The sequence below is a fragment of the Seriola dumerili genome, unplaced genomic scaffold, assembly GCF_002260705.1.
Source record: "Seriola dumerili isolate Sdu_G_001 unplaced genomic scaffold, Sdu_1.0 BDQW01000550.1, whole genome shotgun sequence".
Classification (NCBI taxonomy): Eukaryota; Metazoa; Chordata; class Actinopteri; order Carangiformes; family Carangidae; genus Seriola; species Seriola dumerili.
The window spans coordinates 2,068,351-2,086,997 of NW_019174805.1; the positions used below are offsets into that span (position 1 = coordinate 2,068,351).

The 18,647-nt window shown below is 40.4% G+C and overlaps 1 protein-coding gene across 1 annotated transcript in view; it reads right to left on the bottom strand.

The window, feature by feature from the left end:
- Positions 1–11,684, bottom strand: part of immp2l (inner mitochondrial membrane peptidase subunit 2) — a 139,218-nt gene extending 127,534 nt beyond the window's left edge. The window contains exon 1 of the mRNA XM_022764626.1: positions 11,673–11,684. The gene's annotated coding sequence lies outside the window, so the exon portion shown is untranslated. The remainder of the gene's footprint in view (positions 1–11,672) is intronic.
- Between the last annotated feature and the right edge of the window lie 6,963 nt (positions 11,685–18,647).

Below are 18,647 nucleotides of genomic sequence, written 5' to 3' on the forward strand. Positions count from 1 at the left end.
AGTAACTTCACTCAAGCTGGAACCATCAAATTTGACTTATTACTATTTAATATTGACCAGCTGAAAGTTTAAACACTTCATTTCTCTCCTCAACGGTTTCGTCAGCCACCAGTTCATAACATGTTCTCATCCTACAGGTTAAACTCTGTCAGATCTTTAAGTGTATATTATCTTGAAATCCCATCCCAACTCATTTAAATGTGACTTTAAAGCTGCCGTAAATGACGGTTTGGCCTCTTGGAATCAGATAAACAGGCTGAAAAAAGGATCTAACACATTGTATTATGATTAAATTGCCTTTTTACCCTTTTCAATAAACACAGAGCAACATTATCCGTCTGTTTGTGTCGAGCTGTTTCCTGGTCGTTTCATTCGTTCCTTCTTTGGATCTTTTGTTCCTTTGTTGGATCCTTTGTTGGATCCTTCATCGGATCCTTCTTTGGATCTTTTGTTCCTTTGTTGGATCCTTTGTTGGATCCTTCATCGGATCCTTCTTTGGATCTTTTGTTCCTTTGTTGGATCCTTTGTTGGATCCTTCATCGGATCCTTCTTTGGATCTTTTGTTCCTTTGTTGGATCCTTTGTTCCTTTCACAGATTCTTCATCGGATCCTTCGTTTCTCTGATGGATCGATGGGTGGGTCCTTCGTGGCCCTACCTACCCCTACAACCGCACTAGTGATGACTTACTGTTCAAAAAGAAAACATGGCGGACTCTGCAAACGAAACAGTGGTCGAGGATAAATGGGAATTTCTCCGGAGACCAGACCATCTTATTTCGGTTCAGCCTTCACGGTCTACACGATTTAGCCCCTGAATCGGGACACAACAGAATATTTAGGAGATTCTTTACATGTATTGATTGATATTGATATTCCTGGGTCAGGTCCCGTTCACATCAGCCTCAGTGACCACAGAACTTGTGTTGGCAGTTGCTTTTGACATTTAAAGTTTTTCCACAAACAATCGAAGAGAAATGCTGATTGAGAAATTATTTCTTTAAGTCCATATCAAAACAAACTTTGTGTCAATTCTTCTGTTGAATTTGTTTGTCTCTGTCACAGGAAGTTGACGTCTCCATTCTCAGACTGACTCGTTGTGTTTCCCGCCTGAAACGAGCTCATCAACAGACCTGTTTGACTCCAGCGATTCAGAGATCAGAGACATCATAAAAGTTTTTTGTTTTTTGTTTTTGTTTTTTTTAAATTCTCCTGCTGTGTTCAGTCGCCGGTGTTCTCGCCAAAACAAAAGCCTAAATATGACTTTGTTTTTCATTTGTTTGAGCTGAAACTGGAACGTGAGCAGGAAGAGAAACTCTCAGATCCTATTGTATCAAAACTCATTAATGCAGGAAAAACAAATGATTAGGTTTAGATGGCGAACCTGAAGACCAGCATGAAGGGAATAAGAATGAGAGATAATAAAGGGACTCTGTGGAGATATCCCTCTCTGGTTCCTGGGGTTTAGCGATCTGTTGTACAGTGTCTGTATCTTCTGTCTGTGTCACTGTGGCTTTGTTTATGACGCAGCGACGACTGCACTCCAGCACATTAATGTGAGCTCTGCTGGGGGAACAGTCTTTATCAAGTCTGCAGAAAAGGCATTAATATTGTCGACATAGTGACAAACGAGTTAATGCAGCACATCTCTCTCTCTCTCTTTCTCTCTCTCAGCGTTGGTATTCATGCCAGGGCTCCATATGCAGAAGCAGCTCTGTAACAAGCTGTGGCAATAGACTAGACAGGTTATCATAAACAAACACTTATTGGGGGTTATTAGACTGCAGCAGACACAGAAGTAAGAGCTCCTGCTTTTATATCGGCACCATAAAAGAGCAGACTGAAGTCAAAGAGTGGCTCGTGGTGTTGGCTCAGGACGGGGAGGCCTCTTTATGTCTAAAAGCAGCGCCTGTGAGATCTGTCACGAGTTCAACAAACCCAATTCCACTAACCGTTTCCAATTTATTCAGATGAGCCCAGATACAGAAGGTATAATATCAAATTCAGTGAGCGGAGAGCCCCGGAGCAGACCTCAGGTCAGCATATCAGCCGCTATCAAGCAGAGACATTGTGGTGTGCTTTTGCTCCGATTGCTAGAATTGAATTTCTGGGTCTCTGGGCTGGACTCCATCTCAGCCGGTGACTAATGTTGGCGTTCCAAAGCTTTTCCAGACCGATAAATCCACAGGGAAGGATGCAGCAAGGCAGCAGGGACGCTGATTACAGCCGGCCGCTGAGAGATTTCCCCCCAAACCAGCTCCACTTCTGCCTCGGCAGCAGTTCTGGGCTTTGCAGGGGGAAGCAGACAGGGAGCCGTATAAAAGCCCTGACCCACAAATAAGTTTGATGGAGACTTAAAAGGAGTGAGAGCTGTGCCGCTGAGGAAGAGGAGGGTGAAGAGGAGTAAACTGACACAGCTGCATTCAGGTTACTGCCGCCAGTTAGGGTTTTAATCAACAGGTCCATCCGTCCATTTGTCATACAAATGCATTAAAAGAATAGTTCAACATCTTAGGAAACACCCTAATTCCCTTTCTGACAGCGTTTGATCAGTACCACTCTCTCTTCAATCAGCAGCCAGTTAGCTTAGCTTAGCATGAGGAGTCTATCAAATGCTAACACAATCAACCCACCAGCACCTCTAAGGCTCTTTAGATACAAAGACCTTAAGTCTAAAAATTATAATTTGCTGCTTTACAGGGGGTTAATGCACCATTTCATCCTGAATAATTATTGTTAAAATCTAGTGTCCAGCTGTTTTAGAAAATTACTTGAGCCTTTAAAAAAATGAAATTAGATACTTGTGAGGTGTTTTTAAATATTTATATCATCAGTAGGAACCAGTGAGTTTGAGCAGGGAAATTAGAAAGAATTTGAACAAGTTGTTTCATGACACATTGGTTTTGTACTTTTCCTGAGATTTGTCATCAAGAAGAAAAATATAGAATAATGTCCGCCTTACATAGAAAGCACATGTCTAACATCCATAAATAGTTTTTTCAAAGGTAATGGCTGGTGATTATATCACAGGGTCTGAAATGAGAATTCATCACATGAGAAATTGTGTAAAATTTCTATAAAATGTGATAAATTTAATTTCATCATCACAATCACAAAGAGATTTCTTATACTTCCTGTCAGGTATGCTTATTTGTGATGTGTGTGCTCACATAATAAAATATATAATGTCAGTCACCTTGCTGAGCGCACAACAAAGGATTAATCTGATGTTCCTGAGGAGGGACGACAGCAGCTCTGCTGATTACATCTGTAATATCTGACATACAGTGAACTCGTCCCTTTGCTTTCAGGTTGATCTGCATTTAGATAATTTCCCTGGAGATCCAGAGCGCCTAACACTGCATCCGTGCACTGCGGGATGATGGGAGACATTAACATGTTTTACAAATAGTGAACATTCAAGTCATTAGACAAGTCAAGATGGCACGTTGAGGGTTGTGATTGGCCAGTGAGCCCAGTCTCATGCCCACCCTGACTGACAGGCACACAGAAAGGGCCGGTAAAGAGGCCGACAGGACCAGTAAAAACTTTATTGATTTTCGAACGGTCCACCGACACACTGAGGCAACACCCCATGGGCTTTGTCCCAGTCAAGTCAAGTCAATTTTTATTTGTACAGCGCCAATTCCCAAAAGAAGTTATCTCAAGGCACTTTTCAAATAAAGCAGGTCTAGATCTTCTCTTTATAATATTATTTACAGAAAAGTATTATTACCTGTTTTTGGCTATAAAAGAAAAACATAATAATGAAAAATTCCTAAGTCTTCATGTTGACTTACACTGTTCAAAAATCAAGATAATCCAAAGCATGTTTTCTTTTTAAATTATGATAGTAAGTCAAAGGTTTGACAGTTTCATTATTTTCACTCAGCAATACGACTTAAAATGTCAAAACAAATTAATATCCAATTATATCGACTTCCCATGATTTTTTTTTTCTTTTTAATATTATCATTTTTACCTTTATTTCTTTTCTCTTTCTTTGCAAAAATGGGTTTCCACAGAAATACAACAAAAAAAAAAAGATTAAAGACAAACACCAAATATCTCCACACAAGACAAAAGCTGGAAAATAGATGAAAAGCAGAAAGTGGAAGTGTCCTTTAAGGTCAGCGACAGACGAGACGCTGCCTTCATGTTCAGGGGGATGTACGAGGCCAGAGCTCCTTGATGTTCAGTAAATGTCACGGTCTGACCGAAACCTAAAGTTCACCTCCACCTGCTCTGATAAGAACACGCTGGCCACTGAAATAGGCTCTTCATATCACTGGGACTTTTCCAGCAGATTACCCATAATTACCGGCAGGACAGTCCACTGCCTCCTGACCGGAGTTCAGCTGCTTCCTCCTCTGCAAAGCTTTATCCAGACTAAAGCCGACAGCTCTGCTCTCCACAACGTCACAGCCAACACAACTGTCTTCCACAAAAACAAGTCAACTCTGTCGTCTTTGTGTTTCTCTGCCTGCTGCGCAGCTGAAGCTCTAATTACAGAATCCCATTATCAATGAGAGAGATGTTTCTTTTTTCCATTAGAAGCCGCGGCGCCGGCAGCAGATTGATTTTTCCTGATCAGTGCTTCATTAAAGAGGAGAGGCGTCTGCAGATGGAGATCTGACGGCTCGCTAGTTGGGCTCGAACGCACGACGCTGGGAGGAAATGGTACACGAGAGGGCCCTGCTATGAGCTGATGGTGTCCCCCTGGAGGCAGCAGAGTTCATTACAGCGTGACAAACCATAGAGCCAAAAATGAAAATGTGAAGTCTGTTGGTGCTAAAGTTCAGAACAAGGTGTCGTGAAGCCGGTTCTTTGAGTGGAGACTTTTCTGTAGTTAAATTATGCATCAAATCAATATGTGGAGCTCATTAAGCTCAGAGCTGTGAATCAGCAGCGTCATTAGCTCATTTAAATCCAGTAGTTTTGTAAAAGTTAAGTTTGTTCCAGCTGTTTCAATTTCAATCAGTAATCAATACCTCTGATCATCGGCTGCTCAGCTCATTTTCAGGTTGTAAACATTAATGATGCTAGCCTCGTTAATGTTAATGTTGATTTATTTAGTAGCAGCAACTAGAAAATTTAGCGTTTCTGCCTTTTTCCAACAACAGCTGATCAAATAAAGATTTAAGGGGGTTCATCCTGTGAGGAGCTTCACGTTGAAATACTTCAGGAAAATGTCATAATTACAGTTTTTAGGTTTTTTTAAACATTCAGACTCATAAATCTAGTATTTATGCCGATTTATAAGTCACATGACTGATTGATGGATTTTGTGCGAAGAAACTGAATCAACCTCAGACACCTGGATTAAAGCAAAATGGTTGGAGAGTAAAACTCAAGGTAAACTGAAGAGTCGTGATATATATATATATATATACACACACACATATATATATATATATAAAATATATATAATATATATATAAATATATATAAACATTTACTGCGGTTGTTTCGTCATTTAAAGTCGAAGCATTTCTAAAGTATTACACACAACTGACTTGGTAGCGTGCCCAATAGGCTTGGGCCGATATTCAACAATATCAAATAATAACACTAATACAAATACTGAAATATTGCAATATTTGATAATATGAATAACAAAACAAGAATACCGAAATATTACAATATTGGAGGATACGAAACCAAACACAAATATGTTTTGCATTTTTACAGTCTGCTCTGCCGTAAAGTCTGACCCTTATTTCACTTACTGCACGAGACAAATAAAACTTAGACCTGCTGTTTACTTATATCTGATACATAAAATACAATAATATAATTACCTTATAACCCCCTAATTATATTGTATATGTTTTGCACGTAGCACAATTACTTATTAATTTTTTTAAGTTCACAAAATAAAAAGTAACATTTGAAGAAAGGCTCATTTTATGATGTTTGCTGCAGATCTTAATTTACTTCCTTTCAATTCAAAAATCAACAAAATCGCCTTCAGCTGTGAGAGAGGCGAGAGACACGTCATCACATCGCAGCGTGATGTCACACGTCTTGACTGTGATTCACCTGCTCAGTAGGTTCTGAGTTTGTCCTGCTGCCTGTGGCGGAGGAGAGGTCGCTGGAAACATTAGGGTTAATCTCCTTAGAGACCCTGAACATCTGCAGCAGATTTCACTGAGTCGTGGCTCTGGAAACACTGACCAGCTGACATCACCATGGTTACGCCGCGTCACTAATGGGGCAAGGAAAAGTCACCTGGACGAGAGCGGCGTCTGCTCCGACTTTGTACGAGGCACTTATATAAAATAAGTCATTTGCTGGATAATCTCTTTAACCTTATCACCGAATATTTATTCATCTCCAGGCCGCCGCGCCTCGCCGTGTGATGCCGGCCATGACCGTGCTCGCTCAGCCAAGACTAAGGTGATTACTGGACGGGTGTCAGTGTTGACTGTACGCTGGGAGGATCCAAGCCCACTGCCTGGGACACAAATGGGATTTGTCTGTCATGCAGAACATCAGACGTGACTTTTTCGACCATGGCGGCGAAGAGAGCATTACAAAAATGTGCTTCCTCTCACCTAGGAGGCCTAATGGGCAGTTTGGGCCGCCAGTGATGCAGCCATTAGCTCAGCCAGCCACTCTGGGACACAAATACAAGCTTAAAGACACTTGACAGCACAGAAAATCAAACGGAAATAACCACACTCAGCATCTCCCTCCCATGTGGGCAGCTCAGGGTGTTCCTACCGAGCAAATACCGGCTGTCAAAATGAACCTGTCAGCTGATTGCACTAAAAAAAATAAATCTAAAAAGGGAAGCGTCGAATGAGATGTTACACCGACTTTGATATTTTTGATAGAAATGTTGGCAGTTTTTTTTTTTCCCCCCACGAGAGGTTAACAACTTTCTCTTCCCGCAGCTTCCTCCCTGCCGAGGTTATTTAGCAGCCGAACGTCTCCGAGCAGCAGGACTCCTCCGCTCCGTAACAGACCGCCATGCAGGTTAACACCAGATAACACATTACAACCAAGTACAACCCCATTACAGCGCACTCCAACACCGCGGAGCGACAGAAGAAACTAGTTGTGGCATTTTCCCACATGTCCCCGAGTACGTCTAAGCTTGTAGCACCTACGGTGGGGCCACCTCGAGCTCATGTGGAGAACTTCTACGATCACTATTACTTCTAAATTAAATTATAGGAAGAGGAAGACAGCTTACAGTACAGGGGGAGCTGGTGGAAGACAGACTCCTGTAGTAAATACAAGAATATTTGCATATAAAGCACCAAAAATAAATGTAAGTAAGTGAGTAAAGATGGGACTTCTGTATTTCCTGCTGGGTGGATTCATCTATAATAAAACATCACAATTTATTGTTTCCTTGTTTTAATCTGAATCTGCAAAGTAAATGCTTCAAAAGTACCTCAAAGCTGTGCAATACTGAGTAAATGTACTCTATAATGTAGTATTTTCCACTGCTGACAACAGAAAAATGTTCTGGTTTTTTTGGTTGATAAACGCTGTTGTGTTAGACTTAATGTAAATATAGTAAATATAGTATGTCTACAAATATTACCACTGATTAAATTAAAACATCTGGTGTGTATTTTAAAATGAGTTGAAAGGCAAATCAAAAAAAATAAATCTTTCTTTTAACAACTTAAATCTTAATCAATAAACTTCTCACTGTAACAGTTCCTGGTGACGTCTTCAAACGTCTTCTTTAAAAACCCAGAGATTCACTTTATTGTGTTCGAGCAGCAAATGTGAGAAACTGGAAACAGAAAATGTAAATAACTTGTTTGATTATTAAAATATTTGCTGATTAGTTTTCTGTCTGTCCGTCACGACGTCTCAGTAACACCTTGAAGGAACTTCTTCCAATTTGGTAAAAACATTCACCAGGACTCACAGATGAACTGATTAGACTTTGGCGGCAAAGGGTCAAAGGTCAAAGCCAGTGTGACCTCAGAAAATACTTTTTAGCCATTACTCAAGACCTCACACGCCGTGTTACACAAATCTTTAATAATGTGACTCAGGATAAACAGGGATGTGACCTGAAGCTAGTGCGAGTGGCGGAGGGATACGACCACGAGGAGGTGACTCCAGTTTTAACTATAAAACTGATTTCTAACTATATGAAAGAGCCGATAGTTTCTATTTCAGTGTTAAAATACAAAGACTGGAAAGAGCTAAACTACGTCTATGGCGAGGATTATATTTCCATCCCGTATTAACTTTTGCTGTTTTCAAACATGTTTGGAGTACGTCACATTTCCGGCTCCATCAAGCTGTGACTTCCTGTCATTGAGTCGGAGGAGACTGTTCCTCATGGTTTTATTGGTTCCCAACATCAACACTCATGTAAGGAGACGACGCTCGCTCAGAGTGTGTGTGACACGGAGCGGCGTCACTGCTGGAAAACAACGAGGTGAACCGTCTAATTAAAAGAGGTGTGTTTGTTCTCGAAGCTTGAATTAGTGATGGATTTTAAAACTTCTCAGTCTGACTCCTGACACCAAACTTTCACCGCTTCAATCATCTTTTTTTAAAGACGATTGTGCCGTCGACGTGCTGAAGTCCCGCAGAGATGAAACGTGAAGTTGGGAGTTAAAGTTAAATTCCTGTTTCCTCACACGCTGCATCTAAAGCTGGATATTATTTTATTCATGCATGAATAAAAGTTGAGAAGAGAAATTGGGAGACAGCTGGTCTGATTATTACTGAGCAGAAGAGGATTCTTGTTTGTCTTTCATTTCATGCCCTCCACCACGGAGCTCACAATCTCTTACTAACTAAAGGAAGCAATTTCATAAAATCTAGGATCAGATATATCTCAGCTTGGCGAGGACATGACGGCAAATCGCCCTGACGACGAATGTTTTACTTGTTTTCATTGTTCATCTGGTGGAATTAAGTTCAGGCTTGTGCCATGTTCAAATTTGGAAAAGTCACATTTCAGCCTCCGTAGACGTACATGTCCAAACGTGCCGTGCACCCGATGACCTCACTGCTGGTTTCAGCACATTTCATTCGAACTTTTCCTCTCGTCACATACTCCTGTTTGTTTTCCACGGGTGTGTGACAGAAAGTAATTTGAGTCCACAACAAAGAAACAATCTGAGGCTCCTGAGGAGGGAGAACGGCAGCTCTGCTGATTGCATCTGTAATATCTCACATTTAATCAAGTCTGCTGCTCAAACAGCCTTTCAGCAAGATGACAGCATAACATTATCCACTGTGGTGGGGAGTATGTCGCGGTCCCTTGTGTTATATGAAAAGAAATGTACGACTGCAAACCTAATTCTCATTACTGCAACATTAAAGTTCAAAAGCACGAGTGGAAGCTGCAGTTTCTACAACAATACGTCTTATTATTGATTATCTTCCACTTATTTTTGTGATTAAGTCACTAATTAGTAAAAGTGGCCCTTGACAGTCCCAAGGTGACGGCTTCACAGGTCTCGTTTTGTCTGATCAACAGTCCAAAAGCAAAATGAAATCATTTAACAGTGATTTAAAAGAAGCAATCTCTACGCCTCGTGGTCGTATCCCTCCGCCACTCAGACTAGCTTCAGGTTTAATCTCTGTTTATCCCGTCGTATAAAATATTAACCATTTGTGTGAAATCTTGAGTAAAGGGGGAAAAAACCTCGACCTTTGACCACCAGAATCAGTTGGTCTTTAGCACCGGTGAAGGTTTGTGGGATTCCCTTGAGTTCTTGAGATATTGCGTTCATGAGGTCACTGTGACCTTTGACCTTTGGCCACCAGAATATAATCAGCTCATCCTTGAGTTTCAGAGAATGTTTGTGCCAAATTTGAAGAAGTTCCCTCCAGGTGTTACTGAGATATCGTGTCCACGAGAATGTGACAGACAGACAACAACTTGAAAACAAAAATGGCTGCCGCTCTGACGGTCGCAGCGCCGAGGAATAAAAACAGCTAATTCTCAAATCCAGAGAAGCTGGAACCAGGAACTATTTGACTTCTCTGTTTGATAAACAAACTCTCAGTAGATCGACTAATCGCCTGCAGCTGATGGAATACAGCAGCTAACATCAACAACACGCTCGTGAAACAGCAGGTAACGATGCTGAATCTGAATCGTCTGATCAGCTGATTGAACCTTTTTACAGACGGGGCTTAAATATTTTATTACTTTTTCTTTATGGTTTAATTTACAATTTGGCACAGCACAGAAAGAAAGCATGACATCATCATCAGTGCAAAAATCAATATTCCCACACAGCCGCTATAAAAAAATAAATGTTGATTGGACTTTATGACGGAGCTGCTGATTGTGCCGTTCAGTCTGTTGTCCAACACGTCTGTATGAACGAGGATGAACTAAACAACAAACAAGTTTTAAACTGGTTCTCGTGTGAAAATTCAAGAGTAAAACGAGTCGTACGTCACATTCAAGGAGCCGGTAACAACATGTGTTCAGAGTCCTAAACGAATGATCAGTCATCAAACTGTCATTGATCAACTTTTAGTGTCACTTGATCTGTGAACCGACTGATTCATCATCCACTCAGATTAGTTGTTTTTATGCAGATTAACCTGTTTGTAGTCTTTTATACTTGTGTGTTAATTGTATTATTACATTAAGATTTATAGAACAAAGTGTTGTTACATTTCCTCCACTTTATTTCTCTTTTTTCATTACGTAAAAAAGACTTTTCATCATCTGTAAATGTTTAATTACGTCAGTTCTACAGGTGTTGATTAGCAGTTGAGCGACTGGCACTTTTACATCACTGTTGTTAATGATTAATGTTCACCGTCCCATACGGATCAATACATTTCAGCTGTAATCGAAGTACATGAGCAGGGAACAGGACCTCCCACCCAACACAGGTGTTCAGACAAGGTGTTGAACCTGCAACCTGTACGCATGTGATGGAAGGAGTACACAGAGCCTTCAAGTACAAATACCACAATATACAGATCTGACGCTTTATCAATAAAATGTCAGAAAATAAATATAATTTACCACAGCCTAACGTGTCTTCATATATGCAGCTTTGTCTGACCAACAGTCCCAAACACAAGGATAATTATTTTCTTTCATGTCTGACTAAGAAATGATCAGATTCTCAGATCTGAAGCAGCAACTGTTACATTAACTGTTTAAAACATGACTGCGTTTGATTATCAGGACAGGTATCAATACATTCTCAATCGATCAGCTATTCAATTAGTGCTTTCTGCTGAAGTATAAAGAAAACCTGCCGAACAAGAACCTCACATCTGTTCTAAGGTTCTTGAGTAAATGGACTTAGTTACTTTCCACCACTGACTGTTCACAGCAACAGCAACAACAACAACTTTCTTCACAGGCTGACAACAGACCCACATCCAGCAGCAGTCAGTCAGAAACACGCCAACATCTCCTCACTTCCACCTTAACAACTATTTCTCCTCTGACAGTCTCAGTTTCCATCTTCACTCTGTTTTAAACCCTGGCTCTGTCCCGCTGTTTGACCTGTCCATGCTAACAGTTAGCCGCAGCGGCTAACCGCAGGAGGAACTTTTCAGACAGCGTCGCGGTCAGAACGAGGTTCCGGTAACAGCGACTCGGTCAAACACACCGGAGAGGAGCCGGAAGTCTCCGTTCTGCCGTTAAAACTCACAACTTTACCGGCGACACTGAAGCTAATGCTACAGAAGCTAAACACACCTACCGGCAACGTGAGCTCCGTCTTCCTGTTGTTGTCCTACGTCACGCGTCGCCCCTGGGTCCTAAAGCCTGCCGGGTTGTCTCAGCCTGAGCAGCACCCTGGTTTAAAAAGTCTTTTTCGCTTTGAAGTAAGTTTTAATACATTTTTATTTTATAATTTGTTAATGTCATGAAGAAAAAGTTAACTTAAATAAAACCCAAGTTTTTTTTTAATACACACACACACACACACACACACACACACACACACACACACAGGATGATGTGTTTACTGTACACACATGTAAACATGCACATACTGTACATTACTTACAGAAGCATTATGCATTCACTTGAGAAAAAAAATCTTCTTTTTTAGATCAATTAATAATTTAAAATTCATAATATTTCAGAATTCTGAGATAATTATCTCGTTAATTCAGAAAAACAGAGAAAAGTTTTCTTAAAAAAATATTTAAAGAAATAAATTAAACAAATTCCTGGTCTGTGTGTGTGAAACACATAATTTATTAATGAGTTACTATTATTTTTTACTATTATTATAACTATATTACTATTAACTGGTAATTCATTAATAAATGCTGATGTATTTACTCTTTACAATAAGGCTCCTTTTACCAGTTGTAAATGGTAGTAACTCGTTAGTAAGATTAATGAGTAGTAAGCATTAACTTGATCTTGCCAAATAGTGAGCCTGAATCAATGTATGAAAACTATGTTATAAGTCGTTTATTTATGATTTATAAAGTGTTGACAACTAAATGAATAAGCTAATTATAAACCATTTATAAATCCTTTAGAAGGGTAGTCTTATTGCAAAGTGGGACCAGAAAAGTAAAATAAAATAACATCAGACTGGTAAGAACTTACCTGTTGTGACTCCTTCCTGCCCAGAGGTCTCTGTGAAGCTTATTTTATTAAAGCGAGGAGTTTATTATTCAGCAGAATAACACAACATGTCTCTAGAGGAGAACTCATCATGTTTTATTAAAAGAGGAGAGAAGTTGTGTCAGATGGAAACTGATGGACAGCTGAACTCGCGGTTAAGATCAAATACAGTGACAGTACAAACACTGAGAGGAGCACTGGTGGAATTAGAGATGAAGGGAAAGTGCAGTTTGAAATGGGAACTCAGAACCAATCCCAGTTTTAAAAGGAGGCGTTTCTCTTTAATGATAAGGAGTCTGGACTCTCCTTCAGGGCTTAATTAAAAGTGGAATGTAGAAACCATTATCAGACCAGCAGCCCGCGGTCCTCACACCAGCGTTTCCAGTGTTTGCTGAGGAGCCACAAATGAGAGGTTATACAGTTTTACTGATGAGGACCAGTTACAGGACACGTTCTAGTTGAAAAACTCAGTGTTCAGACTGTAATTCTATTAAAATGTGTTTGTCTGGTACCTTTCAGAGTGGAGCTACAAAGAGATTCATATCTGCAGAACAAAGCTGTGGTGCACTAGCAAAATACAGTGAATAAAGAAACTTGGGAAAAAGAATAAAATAGAAAACTCTAGAAATCATAGAATAATCATGTTTTTATGGGTAAAACTTTGAAACTGTGGAAGACCAAATAAAAAAAAAACTACTCATGGTGTAAGTTATCATTTTTTAAATTAAAAGAAGAGTCAATTTCCTTTATGTGAAGCTTTGGTGGAATTTGCGCCGTGAATGAATTGTGAGGCAATTTGGGGTTTGTGGTCATTTTGTGTCTGTTTGTATTTGTTTTGCTTATTTTTGTGTGTTGTTTTGTGTGTCTTTGTGGTCACTGCGTCTGTTTTGTGTCTGTTTGTCCTTGTTTTGTGGCTGTTTGTATTTGTTTTGTATCTGTTTTGTACTTGTTTGTGGCTGTTTGTCTTTCTTTGTGTCTGTTTTGTATTTGTTTTGTGGCTGTTTTTGTGTCTTTGTGGTCACTCTGTGTCACTGTAGCCATTTTATGTTTCTTGTGTCTTTCAGTGAAATCTAAAAATGAACCCCAGTTGGCCCATAATGCACCATGATTCATGTGATGGACTGTCACTGGGCACAAGGTGGGAACATCAGGGGGAGTGTCCATATCTCAACAACCACTGATCCTATAGTCCCCATATTCACTATAGGATCATCCTCATTTAAAATAATTAGTCTGTGAGGTGCAATCAACACTGCAACATTATTATTATTATTGTTGTTGTTTATTGTCTATGTCTCTGCAGCCAATTTACACTGTTTTACAGCTGCAGTGTGTGTGTGTGTGTGTGTGTGTGTGTGTGTGTGTGAACTGGTACATGTATCTTTGTGAGGACCATGTTGACCTTTAGACCCTGGGAGTGACAACATTTCGACTGGTTCTCACTTTAGGACACACCTTCAAATGGCTGAGATAAGTGGCTGTATGAACGCATTGTATGTCAGTGAGGGTCCTCACAAAGATACAAGTGCAAATGTGTGTGTGAATGTGTGTGTCCACATCACCACCACTGTGCAGGCGATGGACAGAGAGAGAGAGCAGAGGAGTAAGAGCCCTCTTGGCTATTGGCTGACATTGACCCATGTGGGCGACTCTGCCCACATAATGACATCGTTTGAGGTTCCCCAGCTCTAAACAGGAGGAACACTGTACGTGCTGAGCAGATGGTTGCTATGCAACAATTCGTCGCCGGCAGCATCCAGGTTGGACCTGAGCGGAGAGCAGCAGTCAGGCGGAGGCGGAGGTTTGAATCTTGTGTTTTGAAAAGCTGCAGGTTCATCGGTGTGTCTGTAGTTTCCTGGGAGGTGAGCTGTCACTAGACGTGATTATCTGAAGGCTTAAAGGAGGGAACTGGGCCACCGCAGCAGCAACCCGAAGTACACTGTAAATACAGTGAATGATTATGCAAATAAATCAAATAGACTTTCATTTGAAGTGTGTGACTGATGGAAACACATGTGAGCCAGAAAAGTCTGTCTGATACTGACATGCCATATGTACATAGAGATACTGCCTCCTGTCCTTGGTGGCCATTTATACAGAGACTGCACTGTAAGAATCAGAGGATAAATCCACAGTCCTCATTCTGTGGAAAAATAACTTCTGAAGTGAACATGATGCTCCAGCAGTCTGTGACAAATCAAGTGGGGATCTCTCTAAGTTACAGTCTTTTTAGTATAAATTTTCCTCTTAGTGTTTCTTGCTGGATGCATCATAGTCCAGTGGTCTTCATTATTCCTTCATGGGAGCTGCACAGGCAGGACACAGACGACAGGAAATCTACTTTTACCATAAAACCTCCAAAAGCTGCAGCGTGTTTGGTTACATGAACAAAGGGAGGATGAATTAAAAACAATCTGTCCATTTTTCTTGACATTTCTTCTGCTCATATCTTCCAGTTTTCTTCCCTCCTGCTGAACACCTGCTGTCTGGCTGCTCGGCCCCTCGGTGGCTGCTTTGTTTTGATTTTCAGATGCTGCTCCGGCTCTTCATTTTCCTCCCTGACACTCGGCCTTGTTTCCCTCCATCTGGTCAGCAACTTCGCTTGATTAGGCATCAGTCGGTTTTTTATTGTTTGTGCACTACGTGTTAACCACCACGAGACCCTGCTGCTGCCAGACCAATAACACCACCTCAGGAATGAGCAGCGCTGCCACATCCTCCACTTTAATTCAGTTTAGGAATTTAATGAATGCCCAAATATACATGAAGCTGTTTGAACACTCACGGTTGAGTGCACTCTACACTGTATGTCATTGTTTTTATCACCTCAGATGACCTGCCGCAGCCCTCTATGTATTTACTAAATCTGGCAGCTCTGCAGTAACTTGTGTTTGAGTGTAGCTGTGAGTATTTTAGGAATTATGTGAATTGGCTTCTTTATCATATAATTATTTGCAGCCATCTGAGCTGGCAATTAAAACTGGGCGAGCTGCTCAATGAGCAACACTTTGTTAGTTGCATAAAGGTTTGTTGCCAAGACAATTAAACAATATATACCATAATACAACAAAGAAACTCAGAATGAACTTCTGCGGGTTTTGTCCTTCATGTTTTATGCTGCAGTCTGTCTTTGTAGGTAAATAAATGTAGTTTACTTTCCACCACTGCTGATACAATTACTGAGCCTTCAGCACACATGGATTTTAATATTGTTCAATTACCCAAACAGGTGAAACTCCTGAATTCCTGAGTGAAAACAAAGAGGGAGTCTGTTGTAGAAGCAAATATCAAAAAGGTAACAGACTAACTAAACCACCACGGACACACAGAGACTATTAACATGAAATAATAAACTTTATATTGATGTCAAAATGTTTCTCTACAACTAATCCTCCATCGACTCACTGCTCGTGACTGAGCTCCAGAGTTTATAACATTAAATCACATATGACGTTTTGTATTGGTATGAAATGACAAGCTAACACTGGAAATGAAAGGACGCGCTATCAGCTAGCTAACATTGGTTAGCTAAACTGTAACTGTAAAAGGCTAAAGTCAGAAACTAGCTAACAAGCTAGTTACCCCCCAGCCTCCATCTCTGCTGTGAGCTCCAGGATACATTAGCTGCTACTAGCATAACACACTCATATCTCCAAGTCAAACTGTCTGTCGATGAGTTGTATTGTGGGTAATGTAGGCAGCAGGTTTTGACAAGGAAGAAGAATAAAACTGGGTCTGCTGCATCGTTTTTTTCAAATAAAACCTTCCCATCATGAGTCCGATAATGTTAAAGTTGAATTTTATTTTTAGCAGAAAGCCGTCATTTCAAGGCCGTTTACCTGCCACTCTTCCAACTTGCATTATGGGAAACGTAGGATCCAGTGTTTTTGAGCTGTTAGGACCTAAAAGTCAGAACATCTTTGCTTTTCCTGCATCATAACTGGAGATAGATTCCCAAACATGCTGCTGTTTGATTTGGAAAGCACATGCAGAAGGTCCTGTAACACACAATGTGTTCATGTGGGATGATGTTGGAGCTACTGTGTGCAGAAAATAAAAAAAACCCATACATTTCTCTGGCTGTTCGAAGGTGAAAATTGATGTGGCTCATGTGGGAGTTGTGGTCTAAATCAGAAATCCACATCATATCCCGGCTGCATGTGTCTGCGGCTGCCTTCCCTCTCCTCTCTCCAGGGTTTAATTAGAGCCGCTGAGCTCCGTGTGAATAATGCAGCACCTGAACACACCTGAGCAGGCTGCTGGAGCAGAACGAACAACCGCAGGGAGGGAGAGAGAGAGCACCGCCTCCACAGGGAGAGGGAGAGAGAGGAGTCGGGGGTGAGCGGGTTTGAAGGAACAACGTCACGGTTTTCATGTCATTTTAACCAGCACAATAACAGTGAACCACTAAATACATGTTTGATAAACATGTAAAACACTCTCACTTTTATTATGAAGCAATTTTAAAAAAAATATTGTTTCTTGTGTTTTCTTTTATCACTACCATTACTAGTATCAGTATTACTGTCATAAACAGTAGTGCTTGTGCTCGACTTCTGTTTTAGTGTCTCTTATTTTCCTTTATTTGCTTCATGATTTATTTTTCTTCCTGCAGTGACAGAAGAAGAATCCAGAAATTTTATTAAAGTAAAAGAAGTAGTATCTAAATATAAAAATACTTATTACAAAGAAAAGACCAGGATTAAGAAAAAACTTTACTTCAGTAAAGGTACTTAAAGTACTCGTGACGCAGAAGATGCATATTAATATCAATATTGTTATTTAAAGTTGTTGCTTGTGGAGTTTGAGCTCATTTTAACTTAACGTTTAAAATATTTATATGCAAAATAGTAACTATAGCTTCCAATGTCATGAATGTGTTGAAGTAAAAGTATTTGCCTCTGAAGTATAGTAGAGTAAAATCTTCAAAATGGAAGTACTCAAGTAAAGTATAAGTACTTTGAAAATATTTTAAAAGTATTTGTTAGTTTCTCTTATTCAAGGCGAGCTTGTTGGATGTTGAGTTGTGTATTGAATTGTGAAGTGGAAACGACCTCCTCTGGAATGAGAGCTGTTGAACGCCTCTGTTGCCATGTCATCAGCATCCCAGGTATCCCATTCTCACATCAGCGTTCCAGAGGAGGTTGTTTCCATTGTGGAGAGCTTCACACGTCTCCTGTACGATCACATCAGCAGCCAGCTCATCATCGATCCAGCTCGTCTCGAGTTGTTCACAAAGAGAAGAGGGAGGAATGAAGCAAATCCTCCCCCCCAACGGAGGATGCACTGGTGCAGCACCTCAAAGGAGCAGCGTAGCAGGGAGGACGCTGTTGGGCACGAGCACCTGAGGAGGAATCAAATATTACATCTGCAACACACTGCTGCTGGATGGACCCAAGATACTGGAGACCACTGGGGTCAACTCTGTAAACTCTTCAGTTATGTGCAGCTCTGTGTCAGTGTGGAGGAGACAGTGAAGAGAAGACAACAACAACAACAATGAACACATTTCTTGAAATTATTCCTCTTCACAGCCACTGTAAAGTCAGGGTTAATGAACAGGAGGATTAATTACGTTTTTAAAACTTCTACCATGCACACACACACACACATAGTAGTGCTGATGCTACTTTTAGTTGGTAGCTGTACTACCATAATTGTATTTAATGTGTATTAATTATTAAAATCAACATAATTCTTGTATTATTTTCATCATTGTAAAACAGTGCTACCATCCTGTCTGAAATGTATGAAGACGAAAGGGAAACAGGTGCAGAGGAAATGAGTCAGGCTGACTGCAGGAGGATGAAGACTGAGCTGTCTGTGCCACCTACTGGTCTTTTTCTGGAACACACATGATACACAGAGAATTAATTCTTTAATTAAGACTGGATTACCAACTGTGCCGAGAGGGCAAATACCCAGGGGCGCCCAGACCCCCCAAATACCTCAGATTCACTGTGATTTTGTCTTTTCTTTTTCCTAATATTTTTTTAATTATATTACTGACGTGTGAGATGATAATAAAGTTAATGAGGTCATACAGGAAGTAGAACATTTAATAAATATAGATCTATGTAAAATAAGAAAT